Below are 13,381 nucleotides of genomic sequence, written 5' to 3'. Positions count from 1 at the left end.
TTCTCATTGTCTAGATCTTGTGTTTTTCAAGCAGGCGTGCATCCCCCGCCCCCAAGAGCACACAGGTGGCAACTGCTATCTCAATTCCAAGGACATGCCAGCACGTGGCCTTCGGTCTAAATTGAAATTTAGGTTTACCAAGAGGGCTAGAAAAGTAGATATTTCAAATATTAAAAGAGATTGGTTTTTATTTTGATAGGCGGGCTTAGTCCCTTAGGTAGCCTCTGGCGTTTCACCCTTGCTCTTATTGCAAGGTCCCCTTAGTTCCTCAGGCTGTGGGAATAACAGGGATGAGGAGGATGACTTCCAGCTCCTATTTTAGCCACAAATCATGGAGTTACTAATGACATAATTCTTGTCTAGGCCTTGCTAAATCTGAGGTTGACAATTCTCCTTTAGGAGCTGCACAGTACTCAGAATTGTGCATACTGGTTCGTGATCATACAAATACAGTATGGCTACCGCTTAGTGCACAGAATTACTGCAGGGGGAGGTCCAGTCTGACCATTTCTGAGTTCCCTGTGCGATATACCCGGTTTGGAAGGAGGTTGGTATCTAATTCCAGCTAAAAACCAAAATTATCTAAGGCTCTGCCTCCCCTCCCCAAAAGATACCAAGAGCCACAGGTGTGTGTCATGACAGCACCCACGGGAGGAATCGGGTCAATGTCCACCCAAGCCAAGGTTAAAAGCTCACTCATCTACGAATGAGAAAATCATTTGATCACCTCAGTTAAGCGTGGCCTTTTTAAACTTAATAGTGGGGAGAGAGGTTGGAGACCATACTGTTGGAAGGGCAAGCCCTTCACAGCCTCCCACCCTAAAAAAGCCAATTGGCCTTGTACTATGGAGCCAGTCGTTACCCCCTTCTCCCTGTTTCCCGCCTGTCATCCAAAAATGCGGAGGAAAATCAACTCAGTGTTATTCTTAATAAGTGCATTTCAAATTTGTTCAGTCAAACTTTGCCAGGGTTCCAACGCCCTACTTAAAATTCAACTAGGATGTTACGTATTCAGCACTAATTAGGATTATAAAGTCAGAGCATACTGCTTAGGGCTTTTCTGTTAGTTGTTTACTAGGATAGAAAGGGCAGTCTTATTCAGGTATGGTTTTCCATAAGAATAGTTAGGAAGTCCTACAGAGACGGGCTTTCTCTTTAGCCCTAGAATTCAGGCAGAACTATTGAGCATAGATAAATTTTTTGCCTCAGGCTAGCCTTTTCTTTTTTTCTCTCTTTTTATTAACAACAGGGAGGAGATGTAGCCTCCCCTCCCCCAGCCTTAAGGGTTCCACTATTTACACCTGGATGGAGCTTGCTGGCTCAATCGTTCTGCCATGCCCACTGCTGGAACCTGCCACTTTGCTGTTCAGAGCCATACACGTGGTCACCCTGCTACTGGTCCCCAGGACTATTTGGTGGGAATCGCCCCCACTTCCCCTCCTTCGTAACTGTGTGCTGATATAGTAAAATTGAGCTTTGATAAAAATCTGCCTGTTTTAGCTGCACCATTTTCTCTCATCACCTAGCCCCTCTTCTCTTCCAGGTTTCCAAAATGCCTTTCCAGGCTAGAACCCAGGCTGTGATCTGCTGACCAGACACAACAGGACCTTGTTAGGGACATGTCTCTATTGGCATGGGAACCATTTCACTTAATTTGCCTAGTGCCTTACCAGGTACATTAAACCACTTAAGCCCAACAACAGTTGGCTCAATATCTTGAAGGTACCTGGTCAGACAAATTCCTTAATGATTCTGTACCCTTTAGGGAGAATATAGTCAACCTCAACGCAACTAGGGTATCTGTGATTTCCCTAGTTGTGGTTTTCTTGGGAAAAGTGTGGAGCAATATTAAGAGGCTGTTTTACTCCTTATAACCAGATAGCCTCTTAAGCTATAATAGGAGGAATTGTCACCCTAATAATTATTTTGTTGAACTGTCTTATACAAGATAACTCTGGGCAGTGCTTCTTAAATAAGATGACCCTCCAGGTGCTGATGGATTTCAAAAGTCCTTATTATTATCACCCCCACCCCAAGGAAGTGATCAAAGCTTAGAAGGAAGAGAGAGATCCATGAGACCACCATGAAAAAATGTTCCTCATCCCCTTGTGTAACATGCTTTCAGAGTGAGATCTCTTTGATGACTGGTAGTCAATGACAGGTAAGATCCTGGAAGATAGGACAACTGACAGCATAGTCCAGTATACTGGGAATCCTCCAAGGTGGGGTCAACCATCTTGAGTCAATGGCAGCACCCTAGCTGGAACTAGATTGCCAAAATCTAAAAACAAAAGGATTTCCAATGTAGCAGGAACTGCAGGGCCAACTCTATAAAAAATACCAGGGGCCGTACAGCTGTAAAGAATCTCCTATAGGAGGACCTAATTGAGGACTGCCTGAGAGAGCAAGGATTTCTGGCCCAGACAATATCAGTCCACCTGGAATTGCAGTTTAGAAGATATGCTTTCTTGGGACCAATGGAACACTGTGGGAGTGTATTAATGAAGCTTGAAGCAGCATTTAGATGAGCTTGCTGCAGCATTTCTCACCTGCTCCCACAGTCTGTGTTGTTAATTCTGAGCCACTGCACTTTCAACCTAAGGGCTGGTAGGGTCAGGCAGCAAGTAGTCCAGGGCACAGGCAGCACAACAGGACATGAAGAACACCACTAGTTTGGCTTGCTTCAAGACCCTCCAGATTGGTAGCCCTCTTTGTCAGGGGGAACTTCTGGGCCAACACACTGAAATGTAGTACCAGGAAAAAGGTTAGTGATCCTGAAAACAAACAAACAAACAAACAAACAAACAAAAACAACAAAACAGGAGCCAAACAGATGCAACTCATAGCAGGGTCTTTATTCTATTCAAGACAGCTACCCCCACCCAAAGCACACTGCTGTCATGCAGGACAGTTTTGCTGGTGGGAGAGACCCAAATATCTATCTGAGCAAGGCTTTATAGTAAGCAGCAAGATGGTGATAAGTGTGCAGGCATCTAATTGGAGGCTACTGTGGCCTTTAACATAATTGGCTGGTGCTGACAGTCATATCAGAAACTTAGTTTCTGCTCCCTTCTGCATTGGTTGTTGTAAAGCAGGTTATTGGCTTGTAATGTGAGTGTTCCAGTTTGTTGAGAGAATACCTGCAAACACTGGTCTTGTTGAGGATGTAACCTGGAAATGCTGGTGCTCTTGGGGATTGGACTAGAGACTGGAGTTAGGCTCAGGTCTTGTTGGGGGTAGGGGCTTAGAAAATAATTTTAGGTACCAGCCTGTTAGTTTACCAGAGTTCAAACTTAGGTCAGGTTCTCTAAAATGGAGCCTGTGTTTAAAGATTTGGCCTCTCAAGAAATAATGGATTGTGGGGAATTGCAGGGTGGTATCCAGTTGAGCTGAGGTCTGAACCCCGAGGTCATAATTCACCTTCATGACATGGTAGGTATTCCCTCACGTTCCTGGAACTCTGGCCCCTGCCTAACTTACTCCCCCGCCACAGCCCCCACAAGAGAAGCATGGTCAGTATTCATGTAGGCAATGGCCCAAGCTTCTGACCTTCAGGCTAAACTCCTCCCCAGTTACCTAGAAACAGTGAAGACCATAAAAAGGGCTGATCAGTCCTACCTTACTCTCTTATCTCTTATGCTCTTTCTGGTCTCCTTCTTACCCCTCACTGCCACCCTCCCTCCCCTCTCTTTGTCTTCTTTCCCCTCTCCTTTCCTCTCTTTCTCTTACTCTCTTTCTCTCTATCCTCTCTCTCTCTCTCTCTCTTCCTCCCCCCCCCTCTGCATTTCTATAATAAAGCTCTTAAACCATAAAGAGTCTCTGCTCCATCAAGATCTGCTGAGCACTCACTCTGGTCAGTGTTGGGAACCTCTTCCCTCATCCCTCTCTCCTATAACCCTGATGGCTTTAGCAAGGTAGCTCTGGGAATACCCAGGTAGGGTTGCCTCTTGGACACTCCCTGAAGAGTTGGATAGAGGAAAGCCCACCCAGGGATGAGTGGAAAGGGTAGGTAGTAGCCCTCCCATGCCTGACAGACCAGAGAATAGGGAAAACTCTGATGGGGCGTGGCCCTTTTCCCTTCCCCCAGTTCCCCAGGGCCCCCGTTTTTTGTTCCCAACAATGGAAGAAATTAAATTCGAGGATCTTTGCAATTGCAACAATATCTAAAATGAACCATGGTTTCAAACAATAGAAGAGCCAAATCCTCTACTACATCATGCTCATGTAATGCTGAGCATCCTGTAAACAGTTATCTTAGCTGATTTGGTTTCCACAACTCTCACATGAATAACATTGCACAACTAATTCCATGAAAGCTGTGCCTGCATGCACAAACCGAGTACAAGATTAACTCAGTTCAAAGCCCTGCATGAGAGAAAGGGATCATCAGACCACTACATGTTATCAGCAGCTCTGGCCTTGGAAGAAGGACAGGAAGTTCTTTTCAGAGATGTACTCATGCACATCCACCTAGCATTTTGATTTAGTACTTTAAAAATTGTGAATATGGTGATGTGAAGAAGCATTATGGGAGTGGGTATATGGAGCTGAGGAAGATGCAGTGCATTTGATCAAAGACAGGGTATATAAATAAATGAGATTCCACAGACCATAAAAACCAATACTTATCACTGACTTGACATTTATTTCTTCAGTTTGGCCACTTGAAATCATTTATCTACACTTCACACTTATCCTCACATTAGCAGAGATACCTTCAGATTCTTCCTTGTACTGTTACCTTGAATCATTATGTACCATTCCCACTCTGTCTCAGGCTGCCCTGGATCCTCTCTGCACAGATTCCCCATGTAATCTTTGCCAGCCTAGACCAGAAACAAATCAAATAGGATGCTGTTCCCTCATGTCTGACCCAGACCCTGGGTTCTAAATGCTTCAAATAAACATTATATAGACTATATTTTCTCATTGGTATACCATCACCCCTCTCCCATCTTGCCTGCACTCTCCCTTCGGCTGGGCTGAACACACACAAAATGAGAGCAAATATCATAACATTTAATGCTCAGAACCCACAGCACCCCCTACCCCCAGGGAAAAAAACCCTAAAACTAAGATAAAATAATTTGGCTCAAAGAACAAACTTCATCTGTATCTCCTAAGAAGAGAAATTTAACTAATTCCCAATGTATGGAACTACAAAACCAGAGACATGTTCCAGAAGGTCAAAGCTTCTATAGCATGTGAATCGACTCAAAAAAGAGAGAAACAAAATAATTTGGGACAAAAAAACAAAACAAAACAAAACAAAATACCTAATACCTGACAGAAATTGGTTAATGTAGGGTATGAAAGTTAATATTCATGTGTAGAGACACAGAAAAAAATTGAAATTAATAGAAAAGAGAATAAAAATACAATAAACCTAATAATCGTAACTCAAAGAGATTACATTGCAGACAGAATATCGGGCTGGAAGACAAGGTAGAGGAGCTGGATGGCTCAGTCAAAGAAAATGATGAATGAGTATAAGTTTCTTACATTCATATTTTTCATATTACAAATTATAATAGAATAAATTGCTCCCTTTAAAAAGTAGCACTACTTAAATGTACAAATGAAATTCCAGCTGTACTTTCTACACTTACATAAAATATTCTAAGTTTTGACACTGTAAATAACCCTGGAAAGCTTTCTTTGTAAGCTTGATAACCACATCTATCCCTCAGCAAATGGTGTCACACTAATAATTCATCTTTACCCTTCCCTAGGAGATGTTCACTACTGCCAAGGAGATAATCTGAAATTACACTATCAGAAATATTGATATGGGGCAAGACATTCCAGGAACTCAGAATTTTGAAAGAAAAATCAATGTTTCAGGAAGTCAGTGTTAATGAACAGGCTAGTGGTATTATCAGTCCTAACTCTTCCATTAGTTAGCATGAGGGTATCAGCTGTCCTGTTACATATCCAGGCTCACCTTTACTCTCATAGTAGGAAGGACTCCTCTATGTTCATTCCTGTACTGCCTGTATGTTCTTTCCTGTAGTATTTCTTGAGTCCTTATGGTATATCTCCAGATCATTTATAGTGGTGTTTTAAAACAAATTTTTATTTTAATTTTATTTGGAGGGGTATCTTTGCCTATATGTAGGCCTGAGCATTTCATGGATACAGATCCTACAACAGATCCAAAGGAGGAAAAAAGATCCTCTGGACCTAAGTTCTGGGCAGATATAAAGTCCCAAGGTAGGTACAGGAAATTGAACCTGGAAATGCAAGAAGAGGGAGTCCCCTTAACAGCTAAACCACATGACCAGACCTTTAATTGTTCCTTAACTAACTACTGTGGACACTTAAATCAATGATCAGACAGACAGAATTCATGGAGCAACAAGGACATGTTCTTACAGTGTCGGGGTGAGTACCAGATCAGGTAAGACAATCAAACAAATTGGTGTGACAAAGATATACTGAGACATTTGGAAGCAGGAGACACTGAATGTGAAAATATTTGCCAATCATTATGACAATGACATCAGTGTTTCCTTATGCACTGCTTTAGAAAGTGGTACAGAAATAAATTGGGATTGATAAAGATATGAGTCACAAAGCAAGAAGAGCTTGTCGGGGAAAACACTCTGATCCAACCCTTCACAAAGTCCTCATGTACCTAGGACTCTCTGATGGTTGAATTCATTGTGTCCAAAACTGCTCTGCAGACCTTGACAGGCAGAGGAATGATCAGTGTCCATACCCAGATTGGATATTGTGTGGTATAATGAGAGGCAAGACATTGCTACTACTTTCATACTGGCAAGACTATTTTGTGGGTAACAAAGCCAGTTAGGTTGGGGATAGAAAACAGAACAAAACAACAGCAACAACAAAAACCCAAGGAAAAAATACAAAACAAAGAAACAAAAACCATATCTTTCACTGGGAATTTTTCAACGCCAATGATAAGGAAGTCACAATACTTAGAAGGGTATCCACTCTTAACATTTGGTACATGCTCAATTGGTTCTTTTCATAAACATAGCACTGTGCTTCCTTCAGTCAGGGTCAGTGACACTTTGTTTTCATTGGATACAAGTTACTTTAGAGAGTCAAAATTAATCTAATACTCAGAACAACTGACTGCTTGCTGCAGTGCCTTAAGTGGGAAAGCAATATCACCACATCTGCTATTATTCTCAGTGACATTTTTCAGAATCAACATTGAAACGGACTCTGGCAAAATGAATTCCTTGTCCTCTTTCTACAGTCACATGAGCGCCTCCCCATCCCTTGATTAATCCCTCTAATAACATATCTAAACCCTTTGTAACATTCTCCTGTCTTCACTATCCAGGGCTTTTAAAGGAGTGAATTGGCCTGAGAAAGGCTAACTCCATGAGTGGGTGCAAATTAGCAGTTCAGGAAAACAGACCTGAGTTTCTACTTTCCAGAACTGGGCAAATTAGTTGAAACCATAGGATTATGTAAAAGAGACCCCTCTCAGCTTGTTAGCCAAACTTCTGACCAAAAGGTCAAGAGGTAACCCCTCACCAGCTCTAAAAAAACAGATAGCCAAGCTTGCCACCAAAATGTCAAGAGTTCTCCTTGGCATGAAGCAAGGATAGTTAGTCTGAATCATATTTTCACCAACACTTCCAGAGGTAAAATCCATCTATCAGGATATAGCTCACCTACCCCTCGCTAATGTTCCTCTGTTTGGCTTTAAAACTGAATCAGTGAATTCAGTTGAGTTCTTTCCATCTTGTTGGAACTGGGCCTCTGCATGCAGGAATTTGTACAATACCTGCTCCTTGCTTTTGCATATTGTTTGAATCCTGGGTATTATTCTTCAGCAAATCATTTACATTGACACTCCTAGTTCTGATTCACAGGTGAGCAGATCTGGTTGACCAGTGGGAGACCTGCATGTGGGAAAGAGGTTTTTCAGAAAGCACCTGACACTTCAGACGACAAAAATGAAAGGTGCTTACACCTACCTAAAGGATAAATATGAAGGAAAGAGAAAATATGACAAATCTCTCTGTGTGTCTCTCTCTGTCTCTTTTTGTCTCTGTCTCTCTCTGTCTCTCTTGGTCTCTCTCTGTCTCTGTCTGTCTGTCTGTCTGTCTGTCTGTCTCTCTCTCTCTCTGATTTAGAGCTTTATTTTAGAAAAGCAGAGAAAAAGAGAAGTAAGACCAGCCATAGCCATGTGGGGTAGGTGATGGGGAGTGACAAATATCTGTTTTTCCTTGAGGATTTCACTTTCCTCTATGAGATATGAGGCTCATTCGCATGTAGTTCACACACACATGCAAAGTCATTTTCCCAGGATCCCTGAGGAGGAGCAAGGAAGACTGTAAGAAAACTATACTGCCCTACACAATCCAGATTTCTCCAGCAGGAGGTCTCTAAAAAACAAAACAAAACAGAGAAACAAAACCAAAACAAACACACAAACAAACAAAAAGACCCTGACAGCATGGTATAGGCATTCCCGAACCTGCAAAAAGTCCACAGTCACAGAAACTACTAATAACAAACTACAAAATAAAAATCAACAGTTAAGTCACATGTGCATGGACACAGTGCCTTTCTTGAAAAAAGGGACATTTTCCTCATGTAATTCAGCAATCAATTATCCAAAAGGGGATTTCCTATTTTGTTTTAATCTATACTGACTTTCTATCTATGAAAATAGTGTGGCCTGCTATCTTCCTCTCACAGCATGCATATTGGACTGCCCTGTACATTTTAGGTCTCAAAGAAACTTAAGAGGAATAGCTGCGGTGCCTTTTAACATATCGATGGTGACATCTTTGACTAGGTGCTTTCCTGGCTCCTGCTTCCTCTCTTGGCCCCTCTCCTCTCCTCCCTTCTTTTCTTTTCTCTATACCCACCCATCCTCTCATGGCCCAGTTCAGTCTGGCCCTTTCCAGATGGCTCTGGCTGTTTTCTCCCTCATTGACTAAAAAAGTCCCAAATTACCCTATAAGCACCACCTGCCCAAGAACTAGGTATCTTCCTGGAATCTGGGAATTCTAGTACTTGGGAAAATAGCAATGCCTCATGGGAAGATATAGTGGCCTATAGATATGTTTTCATGAACTAATGTAGCAGGTGACCAGCGTCCATCTCTTAGTCAGGATTTAACAGTTAATAACCCTTGCTCAAATGGTGGAACTGGCTTTTCTCCAGCAAACCTGAGCATTATCATTACTTTATAAGCATACACCTTTGCTATACCTTTGGGCTGTCATCTTACTTTCACACAGCACTAAGGTATAACCTTAATACATAAGCATCTGAAGGCACATGTCTGAATTCTTTATTTTCATCAAAGAGCATTAATCTAAGATGAAAATCTGATAGAGAGTAAAATTTTGTTCAGTAAAAATTAATATTTACAGCCATAATTATAGTGCTTTATAATGTATATTTTCTTTTTTATTAGATATTTTCTTCATTTACATTTCAAATACTATCCCAACAGTCCCTTATACTCTTCCCCTGCCCTGCTCCCCAAACCACCCATTTCTGCTTCACAACCCTGGCATTCTCCTTTACTGGCACATATGATCTTTGCAAGACCAAGGGTCCCTCCTCCCATTGATGGCCAACTAAGCCATCCTTTGCTACATTTGCAAGTAGAAACACAGCTCTGGGTGGTATTGCTTAGTTGATATTGTTGTACTTCCTATAGGGTTGCCAACCCCTTTAAGCCCTTGGGTACTTTCTATAGCTCCTTCATTAGGGGCCCTGTGTTTCAGCCAATAGATGACTGTGAGTATCCACTTCTGTATTTGCCAGGCACTGGAATAGCCTCACAAGAGATAGCTGTATCAGGATCCTGTCAGCAAAAACTTTCAGGCATATGCAATACTGTCTGGGTTTGGTTATTGTATATGGGATGGATCCCTGGTTGGGGCAGTCTCTGGATGGTCCTTCCTTCCATCTCAGCTCTGAACTTTGTCTCTATAACTCCTTCCAAGGGTATTTTTTTTCCTGATTCTAAGAAGCAACAAAGTAGCCACACTTCAGTCTTCCTTCTTCTTGAGTTTCATGTGTTTTGAAAATTGTATCTTGGGTATTCTAAGTTCCTGGGCTAATATCCTCTTATAAGTGAGTACATATCATGTGTATTCTTTTGTGATTGGGTTATCTCACTCAGGATGATATCCTCCAGATGCATCCATTTGCGTAAGGATTTCATGGATTCATTGTTTTAATACCCGAGTAGTACTCCATTGCATAAATGTACCACATTTTCTGTATCCATTCCTCTGTTGAGGGACATCTGGGTACTTGCCAGCTTCTGACTATTATTAAAAAGGCTGCTATGAACATAGTGGAGCATGTGTCCTTATTACAAATTTGAATATTTTCTGGGTATATGATCATCTCGTTAGATGCATTTGACAAAATCCAACACCCCTTCAAGATAAAATTCTTGGAAAGATTAGGAATTCAAGGCCCACACCTAAACATAATAAAAGCATTATATAGCAAACCAGCAGGCAAGATCAAACTAAATGGAGAGTAACTTGAAGAAATACCACTAAAATCAGGGACTAGACAAGACTGCCCACTTTCTCCCTACTTATTCAATATAGAACTCAAATCCTAGCCAGTGCAATTAGACAACAAAAGGAGATCAAGGGGATACAAAGTAGCAAGGAAGAAGTCAAAATATCACTATTTGCAGATGATATGATAGTATATTTAAGTGACCCTAAAAATTCCACAGAAAACTCCTAAACCTGATAAACAGCTTCAGTGAAGTAGCTGGATATAAAACTAACACAAACAAATCAGTGGCCCTTCTCTACACAAAGAATAAACTGGCTGAGAAAGAAATTAGGGAAACAACACCCTTCTCAATAGTCACAAATAATATAAAATACTTTGGTGTGACTCTAACTAAGGAAGTGAAACAGCTCTATGATAAGAACTTCAGGTCTCTGAAGAAAGAAATAGAAGATCTCCATAGAAAGGTCTCCCATGCTAACGGATTGTCAGGATTAATATAGTAAAAATGGCTATCTTGCCAAATTCAATCCCCATCAAAATTCCAACTCAATTCTTCACAGAGTTAGAAAGGACAATTTACAAATTCATCTGAAATAACACAAAAACCTTGGATAGCAAAAACTATACTAAACAATAAAAGAACCTCTGGTGGAATCACCATGCCTTAACTCAAGCTGTACTACAGAGCAATTGTGATGAAAATTGCATGGTCCTGGTACAGTAACAGACAGGTAGACCAATGGAATAGAACTGAAGACCCAGAAATGAACCCACACACCTGTGATCACTTGATCTTTTACAAGGGAGCTAAAACCATCCAGTGGAAAAAAGACAGTATTTTTTTTTCCTGAGAAACATATTTAATCTCTGGTTCACCCTGGGGAAGGTATATGCACCCATTTTCCACAATGAACAGTGATATACAGGTATGCCCAAGCAAGGACTGTCTCTCTCATCAAGAATCTCTGTGGGGAGAAGAATCCCAGCAGTCATTATAAGGGTGTATGAAGTCATTCTAAAGATCATACTTCATTGTGAAGGTAGTCAAAGTCATTGCGAGGGCACAGAAGTCACTGTGGTGGCCCATATTATCATTGCAGTAGTCACACAAAGTTATTGTTAAGGCTACACAGAATCATTCTGATGGCATACTATTCACTTTGAGGGATACAAAATCATTTTCAAGGTTACACAGAGCCCTGGGGAGGGCATATGCAGTCATTTTGGGGGCACACACAGCAATGAGAGGACACAGATCATTGTGATGGCCCAAAATCATTATGAAAGACACTCAAACTCATTGTGAAGACAAGTAATTATGAAGTAATCACAAGTCATTGGTAAGATCACACAGAGATATTTTGGGGGCTCATAAAGTTATTGTTAGTGTCACGGAGAGTCTTTGTTAGGGTCACAGAAAGTCATGTGATAGTTACACAGACTCATTGTGAAGGTTAGACAAAATCATTATGATGGCAACCAAACTCATTATGAGGGTCACACATAGTCATAAAGGCTCATATTTCATCGTGAGGATATAGAGAATCATTGTAAGAATATAGAGAGTCATTGTGAGGACTTACAAAGTCATTTTGAGTTCATAGAGATACATTATGAGCACACACACACAAAAACCTATTGTGGAGGCCACCCAGAATCATTGCAAGGGTCACATAAAGTTATTCTTGAGGGTCACAGCAATTCATTGTGAGGCAACACAATGTCATTTGGAAAGACATACATAGTCATCATGATGCCCTCATACTACTTTTTTGTTGTTGTAAAGATTTATTTATTTATTGATTATATGTAAGTACACTGTAGCTGTCTTCAGACACTCCAGAAGAGGGCGCCAGATCTCGTTACAGATGGTTGTGAGCCACCATGTGGTTGCTGGGATTTGAACTCTGGACCTTCGGAAGAGCAGTCAGATGCACTTACCCGCAGAGCCATCTCACTAGCACCCACTTTTTTTAAATTGGGTATTTATTTCATTTACATTTCCAATGCTATCCCAAAAGTCCTCCACACATTCGCCCCCCACCCCCTACCCACCCACTCCCACTTCTTGGCCCTGTCTTTCCCCTGTACTGAGGCATATAAAGTTTGCACAACCTATGGGCCTCTCTTTCCACTTATGGCCGACTAGGCCATCTTCTGATTCATATGCAGCTAGAGACACAAGCTCCAGGAGGGGAGTATTAGTTAGTTCATATTGTTGTTCCACCTATAGGGTTGCAGATCCCTACAGATCCTTGGGCACTTTCTCTATCTCCTCAATTGGGGGCCCTGTGATCCATCCAATAGCTGACTGTGAGCATCCACTTCTGTGTTTGCCAGGCCCCAGCATAGTCTCACAAGAGAAAGCCATATCTGGGTCCTTTCAGCAAAATCTTGCTAGTGTATGCAATGGTGTCAGCATTTGGAAGCTGATTATGGGGTGGAATCCTGAATATGGCAGTCTCTAGATGGTCCATCCTTTCAACTCAGCTCCAAACTTTGTCTCTGTAACTCCTTCCATGGTTGTTTTTTTTCCCAATTCTAAGAAGGGGCAAAGTGTTCACACTTTGGTCTTCATTCTTTTTGAGTTTCATGTGTTTAGCAAATTATATCTTATATCTTGGGTATTCTGAATTTCTGGGCTGATATCCACTCATCAGTGAGTACATATTGTGCGAGTTCTTTTGTGATTGGGGTACCTCACTCAGGATGATGCCCTCCAGGTCCATTCATTTGCCTAGGAATTTCATAAATTCATTCTTTTTAATAGCTGAGTAGTACTCCATTGTGTTAATGTACCACATTTTCTGTATCCATTCCTCTGTTGAGGGGCATCTGGGTTCTTTCCAGCTTCTGGCTATTATAAATAAGGCTACCATGAACATAGTGG

This window comes from Mus caroli, unplaced genomic scaffold (genome assembly GCF_900094665.2).
Source record: "Mus caroli unplaced genomic scaffold, CAROLI_EIJ_v1.1 scaffold_15207_1, whole genome shotgun sequence".
NCBI lineage: Eukaryota > Metazoa > Chordata > Mammalia > Rodentia > Muridae > Mus > Mus caroli.
Note: the sequence above shows the minus strand (reverse complement) of the source record.